General features: G+C 47.2%; 1 protein-coding gene across 4 annotated transcripts in view; it reads right to left on the bottom strand.

Annotated features, from left to right (window-relative positions):
• Positions 1–18,765, bottom strand: part of FGD4 (FYVE, RhoGEF and PH domain containing 4) — a 218,236-nt gene that overhangs the window by 93,965 nt on the left and 105,506 nt on the right. The window lies entirely within an intron of this gene.

The following is an 18,765-nucleotide window of genomic DNA, read 5'->3' as shown; positions in this document are numbered from 1 at the left end:
TTTTTTTGTATTTAATTCCTTGTGTCCTTAGATAGCCACAAGCTTTTTGATCATCACCACCAGTCTAATCCTTCAGTCTTTACACAGGCAAATTCTCAGAGTTCAACAAAAGCTTTTCCTCCTTAAGACTTGTAGGATTTCTCTTTTAAGGAGACAATGGAACATCAACACGTTCTGTTTAACAGCATCAGGATTTTGGATCCCCACTGGATTCTTGATGGATTCTGCCTCATACAAATTAACCAACCAAAGGAGAAATTCAGTATCAATCCATTAGAGATATTACATGGACACCGAGCAATTTATAAAATCCAGGAGACTGCCAAGACTCCATTTATCAATTCAATTGATCCAATTATCAATTCTGCATCTTGTACTGATCAGTAGCACTTTGGCTCCGATTGCATAAACTGCTCCATGCAGGCAGAGCCATGTGCTCACTGAGATCCAGTAAAATGAAGAGGGAATCAAAAAATACAGTTGTATATGCTAACTTCCAACATTTTTTGAACTTCTGGTTAAAAACAGTAATTTAAAACACACTCTTGGTACCTAAAAGCACTACCACAAAATTTCAAGAAATCCCTTGGAAGTTTGAAACTGAAATCCACATGCTTCATGGAAAGTAAAACTGTCCTCTGTCATGGGAATGCACTCATTTCTTACAGTACGATTCCACATCCGTCGTTATTTTATAGAGTAGCAATGGGCAACCTAGGCTAGTGAGTGGGCTGCAAAAGTGGACCTCCATCTCAGTTGGCCACAAGATTGCTGTAACCAAGATGGTCACCCAGAATCTGGTAGTTTTGCTAAATGCGCCTATGCATCTCGAGTTTGCAAAGTGTGGACTGAACCACAGCAGTGCTCTGATTGGATGCATGGCACATGGTTCTCATGGTCAGTGCTGTCTGCAATCAGCATGCACCTCACTTCATGTGCCCTTGCTTTACGTGCATGTCACTTCAGCAGTCTTGGTAGGGGAAAAAAAGCCACACATATGGGAACCAGCAGAATATGACAACCCTGCATGCTTGGGTAACAGTAAACAAAATGCCTCATGGGCCACACACAGGACCTTGATGGGCTGCAGATTGCTCACCGCTGCGGCAGAGACATCTTTTTATGCAGAGACTATGTATAGCAAGTTGCACAATGAGCTCCTCAGTTGTAAGGTAACACAAATAAATTGTAGTTGGGGTTAAATATAAAGAAGTGTTAAAAAAAAGGGGGGGGGGAAGAAAGGAGGCAACAGCAAAATACACCAAAACTGGTGAAATTGACTCTCAATGAAAAAGACAATATCCTTCCCGTAAGAGACAGTTTCATGGTTGAAATGAAATACAAATCCAGGTCATATATGCTGTTTCATCACTCCAGTTTATACAAACGAACAGTCGTATTTAGAGTAGAACCAATATAAACCCAGTGGGTTTGATGACCGTGCTCAATTTACAATCTGCTCTCCAAGAGCCACTTCCAATTCCATAATTTGAATGTCACTGAAAATTTCCCACCTATATGCCTTCACCAAAAATGCAGTGAGTAAGCCCCCTTTACATAAAGCCTCACATGGGACATTTCGGTGGTGGAGGAAGTAATCTCTGCTAATATTCTGCACGTATTAGGATAATTACCACTTGATGACAGCTTATTCACAAGAAAGATTTAGGTGCAGGTGACTCAAGTCACCGCCTGGGGTTCCAGGGACAATGGGCTCAGGGTGGTTTTTTGTTAGAAACCAAAAGGGAACACAAAATGTTGGAAGTAAAATGTTTCAGGTATTCCATACATGGATCCATTTGTCACTAGCACCCAGAATGCTCAGGACCTTTGCAGAATCTCATGGAACTTTCCAGACATTCTGAGAATTACATTTTCCTTGAATATCCTAGAATGTTGTCAGCCATATCCTTATGTGTATATAAGCAGCAAGTGTCATCAAATCGGTCACATACAAGAACTAAGTGAGAGCCCAGCTGTGATACTGGGAACCTTGTTCTATTGGGTACTGTGTCTTAAAACTAGATGAGTGAATAGCAACTAAAAGGGCATATTTAATGTGACACCAAGATACCTATCAAACCCCTATATGCCCAACAACATGAAGGAAAGTTACTTTTGCCATGCTTAACACAATGTTTGCTGACTTTCTAATAGTGTCTGTTTCCCCTGCGCCCTAGAAGATACAAAAGGCACCTGAAGAAGTCTTCAGAGCATAGTCAGAAAGCAAAAAAGATCCATTACAACCTAGTTTGTAGCTAGGGACAAATCTGATGGGAAACATACACTGAAACAGAATATAGACCAGGCTTTAGGCAAAGAATGGAGAACCCTTTTTTGGTTGGGGGACACTGACCCAAAGAAAAATCATTCAGGGTCCTTGTACACACCAGTGAGAAGCAAAAACCTCACTAGCCTGACCCTGCAGAAATAAACTGAAGTTGATTAGTTCCACAGAAAGAACAAGCCAGAGTCAAGATGCTGTTGCACCTGATCTGGGGTTGACCCTTGCTGAGTAGTCCTGAACACCAACACCTCAAATAAGTGGTTAGTGACACCTGGCACTTTGTTAACACTTTTCAGGCTGATGAGACACCCAGCGATAGTGCCATGAATTGGAAATGGTGCTGACCCAACAGAACTGAGGAAACATCTATGTGCTTGGAAACTGAGATAGAGATATGCCTCCTTCCAGATGAGGGTGGTATGCCATTCTTCCAGATGCCAAGAGAGAATAATGGAGGCCAGGTAGACTATGCGGCACTTCAACTTTTTGAGGCATCACAGGTCTAGGATGGATTACAGGCTCACTTTCGCTTTTGAAATTAACAAATAGCAGGAGTAGAACCCCTTCCCCTCCCATTTCTCACGGGACCTCCTCTACTGCACCCAGATAGAGGAGTTTACCTACTTCCTGGGCAAGGAGTTGCTCATGAGAAGGGTCCCTGAAGAGGGATGGGTAAGGTGAGAGAAAAGGTGGCATAGCTGAGTACTGCAGGATGGAACCCAAAGATTCTATGCTGAGAATCCAACAGTCTGAGGTTAGTCATGACCAGGCAAACTGGAAAGGGCACAAGTGGTTAAGAGAAAAAAAAATTGGAGCATAGACCCTAGAATCTGACAACCACCATCCTTGAGTGCACCCTCAAAATGCTTATCTCTGGCCCCGCTGGTTTCTTGAAGGGCTAGACTGAGCAGATGAATGGGAGAACAAGTGATAGCATCATTTAGACCCCTTGTATGTCTTTTCTCCTATTGGTACCCTTCCAGGGAGGCCTCCAGGACTTAGGAGGCGGCGGCAGCGGCAATGATGAACTGCTTCCTAGCCTACCATGGAGTGCAAACGCCCAGGGACCAAAGGAGGCATTAAGGCCATGTAGTCTTGCACCTGTGAGCCCCGAGAGGAGCCCTGCTCCATCAAACAGGAGGTCCTGGATTGTGAGTTGCATCCCCTAAGATAAACCCAAGCGGTGCAGCCAACAGCTATACCTCGTTGCCACCTCAGAAGCAACAAACCTGGCTGCTGAGTCCATAATGTCCCAGGCCTTCAGGAAAGTGCCATTCATGCCACTGCTTTGTCCTTCTCCCGGCTCCTGCAGGAGAGCCTCCTTGCTGAAGATTAAAATTATACCTGTCCAACAGGGCCTGGTGGATGGACACCCAGAACTTAGACTGACCGTGGAATAAGTCTTTCTTCCATGCCTATCTTCTATACTTAGGCATTCTGCTCTCCTGTCCCCATTTCGTTGGCTGCAGATACAACCACCAACCCAACTGGTGGGTGCATGCAGAAAAAAAATCAAACCCCTTTGCATGAACATAATACTTTTTTCCCCTCCCTTCTGGAACTGAGCAGAAGGAAGAAGGGGTCTGCCACACCGCTTTACCCATCTCGAGGGCCGTGGGTGTACTGGTAATGCAATTCAGGCTGGGTGATGGATGATATGGACATCAAAAAAGGACATACTCAGTGTTCCTTCTAATTTTTTCCATCCATGGGTGGAACAATTTTATGTGCATCAAGGCATGTGTAGCAGTGCACCACCAACACACGATAATCGACTGTGGTGGGCTGTGAGAACTCCGTTAATTAGCTGGACAGCACCCAAACCTCTCCTGGGCAGCCATGCCAGTACTCAGAGGGAACACTCTGCCAATTCCTCAGTCTCCGGGTGTAATACGCAAACCACACTCTTAGGCAGAGCCTGGTCTTCTTTATACTCATCAGGAGGGCTGCCATACTGGGAAGGCTCTGCCACTTCATCTAGCAATGAAGGTGATCAGGTCAGTGCAGGGAAAGGGAAGGGTTCCCTTTTACCAGCTGGACATGGATCCCCAGTATGTTCATAGGGTTCCAACTAGGTCACTGGCCTTACTGCCACTGTACCTGTCTCGGGGGCTGATGAACATCCATGCTTCCTCAGTGAGTTGCTGCACACCAGCTCTAATTCAGATCAGTAACCAGCACAGGTGGATAAACAACGTGCAACACCCAGGAAAAGAAAGGTTACTCACCGTAGTAACGGTGGTTCTTCAAGATGTGTCCCCATGGGTGCTCCACATTAGGTGTCGGGCTCGCCCAGCGCCGCAGATCGGATCTTCCAAGCAGTTTCTGCCGGACCGCGCCGCTCCCTTGCACGCTCCTGGCCACGTGCACAATCCGGTCCCCGCCAGTTCCTTGACCAACCACCTCGGATGCTCCTTCAAAACACTAAAACAGAGATCCGAAGCGGGGAGGATGGGCGGGTAGTGGAGCACCCACGGGGACACATCTCGAAGAACCACCGTTACTACGGTGAGTAACCTTTCTTTCTTCTTCGAGTGTCCCCGTGGGTGCTCCACATTAGATGACCACCCAGCAGTAACCCAAGATAGGAGGTGGGTAATCGGATTATGTACAGCTTGTCCCCGAGAGCACTGCTGTCAAGAGCTGGGTATCCTCTTGGAATACCCTGTGAAGGGCGTAATGTTTGGCGAAGGTGTCATAGGATGACCAGGTCGCCGCTCTGCAAATGTCCTTTAGCGCAACTCCCTTGAAAAAGGCTGTTGATGCCGCCACCGCCCTAGTGGAATGAGCCCTGGTCGGGGCCAGTAAAGGAGTCTTCTTGAGTTCGTAGCACATTTTTATGCAGGATATGATGTGTTTCGAGATTCTCTGCGAAGAGAGACCTTCTCCTTTCGATTTGAGAGCGAGAGAGACCAGGAATCTATCCTTTTTCCGGATGGGCTTGGTCCTGTCTATATAGAAGGCCAGCGCCCTCCTCACGTCCACGAGGTGTAGGCGTGCCTCTTTGTTAGAGTTATGAGGCTTTGGGTAAAACGAGGGTAAAACAATAGGTTCGTTAATATGAAACTCTGAAGAAACCTTAGGAACAAAGGCTGGATGCAGCCGTAGAGTCACCGCCTCCTTGGAAAAAACAGTGCAGGGTAGCGTTGCCATAACTGCCGCAAGCTCGTTCACCCTGCAGGCTGACGTGATTGCGAGAAGGAAGGTCGTCTTTATTGTAAGGAGGCGGAGGGAAACCGTGGCTAAAGGCTCGAACGGTGGTCCCGTTAGCGCATTAAGCGCCAGGTCGAAGTTCCACGAAGGTGGAAGCGGTTTCCGAGGGGGGTATACGTTTACCAACCCTTTGAGGAACCTGGTAACCATGGGATGGGCGAACACCGTGTGCCCTTCCTCTTCGTGTCTGAATGCCGAAATGGCGGCAAGGTGGACCTTCAACGAGGATGGTGAGAGTCCACCTCTCTTCAGGTCCAGTAAATACTCTAATATTACAGGTATAGGCACCGAAAGGGGGGCTAGCTGTTTGGTAGAACACCACGCCATGAAGCGAGTCCATTTCTGCTTGTAGGTCTTCCTGGTGGAAGTCCTCCTGCTACTTTCTACGACTTGTTGCACTTCCTCCGTACATATGCTCTCTAGGGAGCTGACCCATGGATTAACCACACTTCTAGTCGCAGGCCTTGGGGGTGCGGATGCACTATGGACCCCGGGCTTGCGTGAGCAGATCCAGCGCCACCGGAAGGGGCATCGGTGGACGGTCCGACATGCGCAGGAGTAGGGGGAACCATTGCTATCGATCCCACATTGAGACTATCAGGATCATTCGGGCTCCTTCCCTCCTGGCTTTCTGCAAGACTTCGTGGATCAGCACTGTGGGAGGAAAAGCGTAAAGCAAGGGGCCCCTCCACGAGATCGTGAATGCGTCCCCCAGAGACCCCCGTCCCAGTCCTGCCCTGGAGCAGAATCGTGGGCACTTCTTGTTGTGTTGAGTGGCAAACAGGTCTATCTGGGGAAAGCCCCACGCGTAAAAAAATCGGTCGTAGCAGATCAGGACGGATCTGCCACTCGTGTGTGAGTGCGATGTGGTCTGCCTTCACATTGCGAGCGCCTGGTAAGTATGAGACTTTCAAGGTTATATTGTTGGCGATACACCAGTTCCACAACCGGACTGCTTCCGCACATAAGGCACAGGACCAAGCTCCTCCTTGCCGATTTATATAAAACATGGTGGAGGTATTGTCTGTACTGATCCCAACTACTTTGCCTTGTATATGGTCTCGAAAGTGTCTGCAGGCGTTGAACACTGCTCTGAGCTCCAGTATATTTATGTGCAGTGACTGTTCCGCGGAGGACCACAGTCCTTGCGTCACCTCTTCGCCCATGTGTGCTCCCCACCCTATGTGGGAGGCATCTGTAGTAAGAAAAACCGATATTTGTGGTTAGTGGAAGGGTACCCCTGTTAGCATGTTCTTGGGGTTTACCCACCATTGCAGGAATTTGCGCACCTCTGTTGTGGGCGACACCACCATGTGAACGGTGTGTGCTGCCGGGTTTGTATACACACACCAGCCAGTGCTGCATGCTGCGCATGTGTAACCTGGCGTTCTGTACTACGAACGTCGCTGCTGCCATGTGGCCCAGCAGCTGTAAGCACGTCAGAACCGGCACCGTAGGGCTGAAGGTGATGACTTGCATGAGGGAGCTGATGGCCCGAAATCGTGTCTCTGGTAGATACACCCTCACTGTAATAGAATTTATGCGTGCCCCTATGAACTCTATGTCCCGTGTGGGGTCTATCTTTGATTTTGCCAGATTGATAACCAGGCAGAGCGAAGAGAACGTGCCTGCTGTGACGCGTATCATGTGTAGTACCTCTTCCTTCGAGGCCCCTTTGAGTAGGCAGTCGTCCAGATATGGGAATATAAATACCCCCTGTCTGTGCAGGTAGGCTGACACTACTGCCAAGGTCTTGGTGAAGACTCTGGGGGACGAGGAGAGGCCAAACGGTAGGACCTTGTATTGAAAATGTTCTTTGCCTACCATGAACCGGAGGAATCGTCGGTGAGCCGGATGGATAGTTATGTGAAAATACGCGTCTTGTAAGTCGAGGGCTGCGAACCAATCTCCAACGTCCAGTGCTGTAAGGATAGAGGCGATTGTGATCATCCAAAAGCGTTGCTTGCGCAGGTACCGGCTGAGGCCTCGAAGATCTAAGATGGGCCTCCAGCCTCCTGTCTTTCTCCGTGAGGAAGTACCTCGAGTAGAACCCTTTCCCTTGCAGTTGCTCCGGCACTCTTTCCACTGCCCCTATGAGCATGAGATGGTCTACCTCCTGCTTGAGCCTTGCTATGTGGGAGGCCTCCTGGAGGTGGGGCCTGGGTGGAGGTCGTGGCGGTGGGAGCGACTGGAAGGGGATGGCGTACCCCGTGGCTATGATCTCCAGCACCCATTTGTCTGTGGTGATCCTTTGCCACTGGTCGTAGAATGGTCGGAGGCGATGGTGGAATAACAGCTTCGGATGACCTTGGGCGATGGTAGCGATGGCACAGCCCTGGATCTGTGTGTCAAACTTGTGGCCTTTGGCCCTGCCCCGAGGACGCACGGCTCTCTTGGGAACGTCGCCTGGGAGTTCTGTACTGCTGGTGCTGTTGACGTCGCCCATGCTCGTAACCCCTGTGGTACTGGGGACGCTGTGGCTGGTACTGGTACCGTCTTTGTTGAGGGTAGTACTTTTTCTCTCTGTATGGAGGGGTGTAAATCCCCAGGGTCCTAAGTGTGGCTCTTGAATCTTTACTGGAATGAAGGACTGGGTCAGCTGATTCAGCAAACAGCTTCTGCGTGTCGAAGGGAAGATCGACTATCTTTGCCTGCAGATCCCTCAGTATACCCGAAGTCTGGAGCCAGACTCCCTTCGCATCACCACTGTCGTAGCTGTGGAGCGTGCTGCTGGGTCCGCAACTTCCAGGGTGATCTGAACTCCCGTCCTCGAGGCCGCGTAGCCTTCTTGCACGATGGCCTTGAGCACTGGTTTCTTGTCCTCTGGAAGCGAGTCCATGAGGGAGGTTAACCTAGTGTAGCTGTCGAAATTGTGGTTCGCTAAATGTGCTGCGTAATTTGCCATTCGCAACAGTAGTGTGGAGGAGGAGTAGACCTTTCTGCCGAACAGCTCTAGCTTCTTGGCATCTTTGTCTGTTCCCCCTGTCTTGAATTGAGATGTCTTTGATCTTTGTTGTGACGACTCTACCACGAAGGAATTTGGTTGTGGGTGGCTGAACAGGAACTCCATGCCCTTCGCTGGCACTAAGTATTTCTTGTCCGCTCTTTTGTGGACAGACAGAATAGTTGCAGGGGTCTACCATATTGTAGTGGCGGACTCCAAGATTGCTACGTCAAGCGGTATTGCTATTTTGGAGGAGGCCGGAGGTCTCAGATTTTTGAGGAGCTTATGCTGTTTCTCTTGCACTTCTGCTGTCTGGATGCCTTGCGCGAAGGCCACCCTTTTAAACAGCTCTTGAAACTGTTTGAGATCGTCCGGAGGATGGACGTCCCCCAAGGCCGTAGCCTTGTCCGGGGAGGAGAGCGAGGAACCACCAGGATACGCCTCTCTGGACCCTTCCGGTTCCTGTTGGCGATGGTACATCCGCTCGCTGGAAGCTTGCGAGGGAAAATCTCGGGGTTCCATAACCAGTTCTCCCTGAGATACTTGAGTCTCTGTCCCCGTTCGCGATTGCCCTCGGGGATACGGGACCGTCTGTGGGGATCTTTCCCTGGCAGAATGCCGGTGGTGTCTATGCCCTGCGTGATAGGGACGACCATGGCAGCATGGGCACTGTTCTTGGGAAGGTGACCTAGACCACTCCCTTGGTGCGTACCCCCTGCGTCTGGGGGAGCGAGATCGTCGAGAGACATGGGACACTTGAGAGAGCGATTTGTGATAGTACTCCAGCGGCTCAAACCCCAAGAAGGGTGAGGGTGGTCCCAGCCAGGGCGAGGCTGGTTGTAAAAATAGAAACGGGGGCTCCGGGTAGGCTAGGGGGGACCCCTGCCTTCTAGTTGGAGTCCGCAGCATGAACGGAGGGCTGAGAGAAAGCAACTCTGCAGCCCTGTCTGGAGAGGGGCTGCAGTGCCTTGTTTTGTGTGCAACCTTCCCCCTCCCTTAAGGGGGTGGCTCCGCCCCCTGACGTGCAGGGGGATCTCAGCCCCGTCCGCGCCACGCTCAGCACGCTCTTGGGCGGTGCCGCGCAGGCGGTGTCCTCCCGTGCCTGCAGGCTGCGTGCCTGCGCGCTCTGCACCACCCGTTCTCCGGGGTTCAGTGCCGCTGCCTGCGGTGCCGCCGGTACCGGCACTTGTTTAGCCGCCGCCCTGCCTGCAGTGCGGGGCAGCTGTTTGATCATCGGAGGCTGAGCCGCCTCCACGTGGCTCTCCGTGCCGCCGCCAATCAGCTGTTGCTGCGGCTGGGGGCTGTGCGCTCCTCCCGTCCCGCTCGCTGTTGCTGCCGGCAGAGATTGGGCTGGGGAGACTTTCCTCCGTTTTTGCGCTGATGGGGTGAGGGAGGCAGCTTTCCTTTTATGGGCCCCAGAGGGTCCCTCCTGCTGCGGCCGCTCTGGCACGTCTGGCTGGAGGGCCTTGTCGAATAGCAGCATTTTAAGCCGCATCTCCCTGTCCTTCCTTGCTCTGGCTGTTAATTTTGCACAGAAGGAGCATTTCTGCGTGACATGGGACTCCCCAAGGCACCTTATACAGTGACTGTGCCCATCAGACGCTGGCATTGCCTCTCGGCAAGACTCACATTTCTTGAATCCTGAAGAGGACATTGTTGGTGAGTCTTTTAGTTGTTAATGGGGTACTTAGCACCTTCTCTGTGCTGTTTTCCCCCTCTCGGATAGCCTGCCACGGCAGGAGGGCTAATGGCCCTAGGCTCCTGGCCTCCGGTGCTCCGCTTGTTACTAGGACTGGACTGAATTCCGTCCCGCTTGTTGTTTCTTTTTTTTTGAAAACAACAACAACTGGCTACCTTAAGAATAGACTAAGAACTTGAAAACTTTAAAGAAAACAGCTAAAAACCATTGAGTACGCTAACTTGGCTGTAGCCTAGTCGGATTCCGTCTGCAGCCAACGGCAGTTTAGAGGAACTGGCAGGGACCGGATCGCGCACGTGGCCAGGAGTGCGCAAGGGAGCAGCGCGCACCGGAGCATGCGCAGTCCAGCAGAAACTGCTTGGAAGATCCGATCTGCGGCGCCGGGCGAGCCCGGCACCTAATGTGGAGCACCCACGGGGACACTTGAAGAAGAACAGGGCGTGCCCCACTCCGGGACAACTTTCAAGCTAGGACTAACCACTGAACTGCTAGCTAGCTAGCTAGCTAGCTAGCTGAGAACTATATAAAGAGGACAGCTGATCGTCTGTCAAGAACTGCTAACACTCTTGCAATGCAAGATAAGGTGCTCCAACCGTCATGGGAAGTAAGACGGGATTGAGAGTGCAAAGAGTTGTCACTGCAGTGCATAATATACCAACATGTGAGTGTGACACTCCAGAAGGCCCCACTGCCAATCCTACCGATACCATTAAAGCAAAAAAATCTCCAATGACTGTGTACGTGGGTGCCACACCCCTAGAATGGAATCAACATGAACTAGCACTCGAAGAATTGGACAGATACTGATGTAGCATGGCAGATGTTAACAACTGCTTTGACATTTCCAGCACTGTCCTAGAGGGACCGTTGCCATTCATGCACAACATCTATACAGTCACACTGCTGGTTAACCTTGCTATACATATATTTACTGATGTTCTGTCAGCTTAACTTTATGTGCCTTCCCTCTTTCATTTATATAACCATCAAGAACTTTTCTTTCAAAAAAGCCACCTTGCTCTTGTCTGACAGAATCTTATCTCACCTCCGGTTCAAAGCCTAATGGGGGTAGGGAAATACCCCAAAACAAAACAATTCAGAGCATTTTAAAAAATATTAAAAGGAGTACATAGTAATGACCTTTATCTAGGGAGATATAACGTTTGGAATTTTATACATATAGCTATTATTTTATAACTAGTTTAGGCCCAACATTAGGGGTTTTTTCTGGGTCTCCCAGTCTCCATGAGCAGGCAGTTCTGTAAGGGATTACTTACAGCCATCCCTTCCTCTGTATTGAAAACAGACATGGTTAATTCACAAAGTCATATCACTGGGTATTGCAGTAGTTCTCAGACAGGGATACACATGCCACTGGGGATATTCAGAAATTTTTCAGGGTGCTTTAACTCAGCTATGTCTACACTTGTCCCTTACTTCAAAGGGGGCACAGAAATCAGGCTGATGGGAGATTACAAATGAAGTGCTAATATGCATATGCACCACTTTACTCGCCTAGTTTTACAACAGACTACATAAGAAGTAGGAGCCAAGTCAGTACAAACTAGAATTTCACACACAGACGTGCTTATGCTGCTCTATGTACTATACCAGAGGTCAACCACCTTTCTGATGTGGACTGCCAAAATTTGACCTCTGCATAGGTCACCAACAGTCCTACTTACAACAGGTCCATTACCAAACACATTACGATGCACAGCTTTATCCGGCAGGTGGTGGATGGTAACATTAGCTGGTCTTTTGTTACCCCACAACCCGCATGGCTTTGAGCAAACTCCTGGTGGCATAGAGAAGATGTGGGGCTGAGTTCCTGCCTTGTATGCCAATAAAAATGGGGTCCCATGCCATACCTGTGCCAGGGTTTGCTAATCCCTGTACTGTACACTGACCTGTAAGTAAGTAAGTATATTTATTTTTCCAATTGATTTATGTTATAATTGTATAAGCAAAATGAGAAAGTAAGCGATTTCTCAGTAACAGTGTGCTGTAACACCTGAACAGTTTTATGCCTTATTTTGTAAGCAAGAAGCTTTTAAGTGATGTGAAACTTGGGGTACTCACAGAACACACACTCCCAAAAGGAGTACAGTAGTCTGGAAAGGTGGAGAGTCACCAGACTGTTGTGTCTGAAAGCTGTCTCTCTCCTTCTACCTCTTCCTCCCCATCTCTGTAGGCTTTTCCAGCTTCTTGCATGTTTGGCTGGAGACACAGGACGCCAGTATGGGCAGCAGATGAAGCTTCTCCCTGGGGAGGTTAGCTCCTTGCTTTGCCTGTTCCTGCAGAGCCTCTCCCATCCCCGCCACCCACCCCCTTACCATGGCCCCAGCTAGAGTGAGAGCAGACAGCTCATCTGGGGCCGGAGTGGGGGAAAGCTGAGAGCTTGAATGTGGTTGAGGTGGAGCTCTCAGCTCTACCAAGCCAGGAACACAGCACAGCTCTCAGCCCTGGCTAGAGTCCCTCCCTCACCCCAGCCACGAAGGTTCCTGTGGCACCTTATAGACTAACAGAAGCGTTTTGAGTATGAGCTTTCGTGAGCACAGACTCACTTCATCAGATGCTGGTCTTGGAAATCCAAAACCAGCATCTGATGAAGTGAGTCTGTGCTCACGAAAGCTCATGCTCAAAACTTTTCTGTTAGTCTATAAGGTGCCACAGGACCCTTCGTTGCTGTTGCAGATCCAGACTAAACACGGCTACCCCTCTGATCCCCCACCCCAGAGGCACAAGATTTGGGGAGGCTCTCCATACAACAGCAGTTTCAACTGTAAAAGGCATTAAACAGGAAGCACTTCTGTAATGACATCAGGTGGATTTTTCTCTTCATGCTCATGGCATTCCTCCACACTGGGACTTCCTCTGTCTATGTCTTCTTTCTATATTACTTTTCCCTCTACAGCCATATGTATTCTGTGGAATGTTCATGGCTAAGATGCCAGAGACATCAAGAGGAATCATTCAGTTGACTTCAATATGCTGTGGATCAGGCCCCATATGTACTGATCCATCATTTTCTAAAGAGCTCAATTCTGCACTTTTTAAAATGAGGAACCCTTACTCTCACAGGCAGCCTTTATTACACTCACTAGGATTATTGAAGTGAATGTTGTCTATAATATCAGGTGCATCCTTCATTTCTATTTAAGATACCAGCAATAAACAAACTACGTAACATGGACTTACTCTGTGTAACTGAAAGTAAGAGCTATCTTTGGCATGGGCACCCCACTGCTACTGGGGAAGCACTCGTTTAAAAAAATAGGTAAAGAAAAGACAGAAGTACTTAACATTACAGAAATACAAACGCTGTACTTACAAAGGGAGTTGAGGTTCTAAAATACAGTGTGAATGTTGCTGTGTTTGCATTGTCTATACAGCAGGGCCTCAATTTACGCAAGGGTTGCATTCCCACACACCCTGGCATAACTTGAATTTCATGTAAGTTGGGGGAGAAAGGGCAGCCTTTTCCCCTGGCGGAATGCACATTCTGCAGCCAGGGAAGCAGCAGGAGCACCTGGAGCTCCTTTTGCAAGGAAGTCCTTGGGTGGGGTGGGGGGGCAGTTGGGGAAGGTTAAGCCCGGTGCTGGGTTGGGGTCATGGCAGGGAGCCAGGGAGGTGAGTTGAGCTGGGAAAGTGGGATGGTTCTGGGGAAGTGGGTGGAGCTAGATCCACATGTGGGAGTGGTCAGCTAGGCTGCAGGGGGTGTTGAACCCAAGTCACACATGGGGGTGGGGGTTTGAGCCAGAGCCGTGCTCGGGTGGTGAGCCAGCAGGGAGTTTGAACCAGGGCCGGGGTGGGGGGGGGGGGGGGAAGGGGAGGGCGCATTAAGACAGCTCTGCGGCAACTTGCTTATTTTAAAAATAGGTACAGTTTAAAAGATAAACACTTCGGGTCAATATATTTAGAAACAGGATGTTGCAAGAAAATACCTCAGCCCCAGGAAGAGAAAAAACAATTAAAGAAGGCTTAAAACAAATTATTCTTTTGATTAATTTAAATACAAATGTACACATCTTAATTCCCTCAGTTTATTTTATGTGATATAAAAAGTCCATATAAAATCTCCCAGAAATATATACAAGAAACTAAAAAGTCCAAAGAAAAAGCCTGAGGAAGTCTAATACCTGAGCCACACTGTTCACAGTAAGATCTCTCATTTAAACTCTTCTTTCAAGTTGCAGAAACGGATAACATGTATGGCATAACCACTGATCGCTCAGTCAAACATATATAAACAAACACCACCCCCTCTAAAACTGTAGATTAAAATCTGAAAAGTTTTAAAGGTGATGCCTCAATTCTAGAATGCTGTGCACTAGGGCTAGCTGCATAACAAAGGCCAGACGCTAACATTTACTGCCGAAAGACAAAAACATCATTTAAAAAGTAAAATACCTTAGAAAATCATCTTGTTTGTTAGCGCAGACTGAAGCAGGCTGTGAGACCTGTGCCCCCTTCCCCCACACAGGTACCCACCCCCAATGCCTCTTTGCAGTACTACAGCCGCTCTACTTCGCAGGCTTTTTCTAATCTTTGGGGCATATGGCCCATTTTCAGGCTACTGAAGTACTTCCAGCTTGCTGCCAACTAATTAACAGCCAACATCTACAGAACACAGAACAAAGAGCAGCTCCCTGGGAATGAGAACGAGAAAGAACTCAAGCTGCAAATTTCACAAGAATTCCAGTACTTCCTGCTTTTGACCTGGTTGGAAACACCAAGAGTCGCCACAGACGGCTGATGTAAGCACATTTAGGGCTTCCTGTGCAACCATTCAGTTAGAACTCCTCTTGCAGTCTCCTAGTCATTCTCCTTTACTGAATTTGCTCAGCGGTGCCAATTCTGATGTAGCCTTTGCCTATGAAGGGTTAGACCACCATATCATTAGAGCACAATGACCAACATCGAGGATTAACATAGAGGTAGCCGTGTTAGTCTGTATTCTAACAAAACAAGGAAGCAGTCACATAGCACTTTAAAGACTAACAAAATGACTTATTAGGTGATGAGCTTTTGTGGGGCAGAACCACTTCTTCAGATCTGGAGATACCTGATTTGTCAGTTTTTATGTCTTTTTTTGGGGGGGATGGGGGGGGGATCTCTGTTTTATAAAACCATCATGCTATTTCAGATACAGCACTATCTCCAGATCTGAAGAAGTGGGTCTGTCCCACAAAAGCCCATCACCTAATAAATAATTTTGTTGGTCTTTAAAGTCCTACATGACTGCTGGTTTGTTTTGTCAACATTGAGGTGGTAAATCATATTCCCATAAGTCTTGGATTTAAAAGGAAAATTAAATCTCTTCTGCCAGAGAACATTGTTTTGATATTCAGATACTCACTTCAGACTGAACGTTATATAGATTTGCAACCATTCTTTCATCTGCTGTGTAATTAAACACTAATGTACTCAGCTTAAAGTTTATGAAATGATCAGGTTGACACATACAAGAATTCCAAAAAGACCAAGGCCAATAGTTTAATGTTTTTACGCTATCCAGACTCCCTCTGCCTCTCCCCCACCATCCCCAAATGGACTTATTTCATCACATCAATTGGTACTAACACACATCCCTAGATTAACTCCCAAGCTGGTAATTATTTGACGTTATTGTTGATGTAAAGACTTGGATAATTTTCTTTAGAAGCACTAGGCACTGAAAACAGTTGAAATGTCATGTGACAAATTAAAGCAATTTCCTGTTCTGGTATTTATAGTATTCCTAAAACAGAGAAGAATAGGAGCTTCCCACAAAATCCCATGCTGCTAAAAAACAAAAAACAGAAGCTGAAATAAGCTTCCTTGTAAAGTTACCAATGTTTCATGAAGGCAAGTGTTTTTGTATGGTGTTTTACACTGCCCATGCAGCATTCACTGAAGAGGTGGGTCTTACCCATGGAAGCTCATTGTTTAATAAATTTCTTAGTCTCTAAGGTGCTACATGACTGCTTGTTATTTGTGAAGCTACATAACTACCCCTCTAAGACTGTCTGGTAAAGGCCCTCAATGTCCCAAACCCTTTCTTCTGCAAATATCCTTCCTCAGTTTATAAAATTAAAGCTTGTAAACCTTTGGTTGGGTAAAAAGGGAAATTTAAAACCAAAACATTCTTGCCAACTCACAATATTTGCTGTTCTTCTGAAAGCTCCAGCATCATTTCATGGCAACTGTACCCATTTTCTTCCTAGATAGTACCCACTCTAGATTCCCATCTCCTCAGCTATTCTCCCTCTTGGGAAGAGGTATGTCTCTTTCTCTCCCTTCTGACCTGGGGTTTCCCGGGTTGCACAGTTCTGCTAGCCTACGCTATTATGTTCCCAGCAAACTGCACTGCCTGGCACTTCGCTATCTCCTGAAAGGTTACAAACAGCTGTGACTGCCAGCAATCCCAAGTTACCACACAACTTTTTACAAGCAAGCATATTTATACTTAAGGTAAAAGCATTATAGAGAAAGCAATAAAAATAGTAAATACATGCACACTAAATGCTCACCAAAGGTCACCCATCAGTCTTATGCAGCCTCAGTAGATTGAGCCCTTGTAACCTCTCCCTGGAAGGACCGAGACCCCTCGAACAGAGCCAGTTTAAATTCAGTTTGTTTGTTCAGAAATCCTTTTTTTGTCTGTTGGGACCTGAGGGAACGGCAGCACAATGAAATGCTTACACAGAGGTTTCTCCCCTGCTGCTATGGAAGCAGCAGGGGGAACAGTGTTTGGGAGTGGTGGGCAGCACATGCCAAGTCACATGTACTCCCATCCCTCTCATGCAGCCTCCCGAGGTTCGAAAACTTCTCTACTCTGGCATACCACATTTCCCAGGGTTGCTTGATTGAAGAAGTTCAAGCAGATCTCTTATCAGAGTTTTACAGTAAGGCCTCCACTTGCTGTGCGAAGCCTATGTCCTGTTTTCATGTCTTCTGCTTTACCTCCACAACCCAAGAAAACTATCTGCAATGTAGTACAAGGTCAAGAAACTCTTGCCAGCAATTAACCAAGGCCACTGACTGCCACTCAGGGAAGGTTGTGTTATATTCCCTTGTACAACATAGAAGCCCATTCAACTCTTCAAGATTAAGGGTCAAATTTTTCTGCATCCAGACTATTAGCATGTGCATTCATAATTTAACACAATAAAAATTGAAATGGCATAGTAATAAACCCCTGAAAGGAGAAGAAGGGTTATAATGTGGGAACAGCAGCTAGGATAGGCAGAAAGCAAGCTAATACAGCTAATTATCTTAGTTAATATTGATCAATTTCCAGAAATTGAGAGATAGGCGCTGCCCATCACTCATCCTTCTATCACACACCACTCAGATGACAACTATCTTTAGAGAACCGTGCTCCTATTACACCCTCCGAATTTGACCACAATAGCACCCTGAAAATTCTTTCCCTTAAAATGCAAAATGGCGCGGATGCATGTACGAGACAATCATTTATTTCCAATGCACACTTGTGCATCCTGCCAACTTTCTTCCTGAAGCAATGTTATATAATACAACTTTATAAAGCATAGTTTTTCCATATACAGCATGCCAATAAAGGTTGGTGTTAGCTATTACAAAGTTGAAATAAAAAGCTGGAGGAACAAAGGAATGTGGAGAAAAGGTTCTTGTGTCCCTCATGATGGGATTGCGTGAAAGCATGAAGATAGTACATGAATTGAAGGATTTGGGAGAACAGTAAGAGAAGGGTTCTGTTTGCTAAAGCTAAAAATTAGAAAGGTTTTTAAAAGCTGTGCACATTCCTTGGAACGTGAAATTAATTAATGGGATCTGATGGCAATGCCTGATATGGACAGCATGTTGCACTGGGTACTAACTGGAAGGTGGACACTAGGAAGTAACTGACGTCAGGAGAACTGCACTCATGATAGGTAGATCTTCAGAGAATGGAGTCCTGCAGTTAGCTGCAGGGTTCATACCGAGCTTCCTCAGAAGATTACTATCAAAACCCCAAGTCAAACCCCAGCCCACAACACAAAGGAGTTCTCTCTTCTCCTCTCCTCGCCAACTGGTTCGGTGCTTTTCAGAACACCACAGAGTGTTGGGTTTTTCCTAACAGATCTATTTCACCTCCAATTTTTATTAGATTCCATTTAATTAAAGTATTACAGCTTGCTTTTAGGGCCAGAAAGAGTTTACATTTTCTGCCCTGCACAGTGAGCACTTACCAAGCCTGAAATTATATCACAACTTTAAGACAAAAAACACACACAACTCCTTACTGCAAAGCAAGTTACGAAGTCATCTTAGAGTAAGTGAACATGACCATTACAAGACCACACAAAGAATTACTTGGAAAGCAAACTCTCACAAATTAACAATGTATACTTAATTTATAAACCACTGAGAAAATAAACATTTCTGACATACTGCTTTATAGCAGTATAGCCTAGGGACCTGCAACTGTAAAATGAATTGTTGCTGTCAGCTCAATAACAAACCTGAAATAGAAAGCAATGTAATATCTACAAACTCAATTGTTTGAGAGTTGGGGCGCAAGTAGTAGCAAAATGGTCAGGAAAAAAAAAATCCAGTAATTTTACACGATGAATTTGCCAAATACTTCAAGGGGAAAAACAAATCTATAAACGG

The sequence above is a fragment of the Carettochelys insculpta genome, chromosome 1 (genome assembly GCF_033958435.1).
Source record: "Carettochelys insculpta isolate YL-2023 chromosome 1, ASM3395843v1, whole genome shotgun sequence".
Classification (NCBI taxonomy): domain Eukaryota; kingdom Metazoa; phylum Chordata; order Testudines; family Carettochelyidae; genus Carettochelys; species Carettochelys insculpta.
This window is presented reverse-complemented; position numbering and strand designations above follow the sequence as displayed.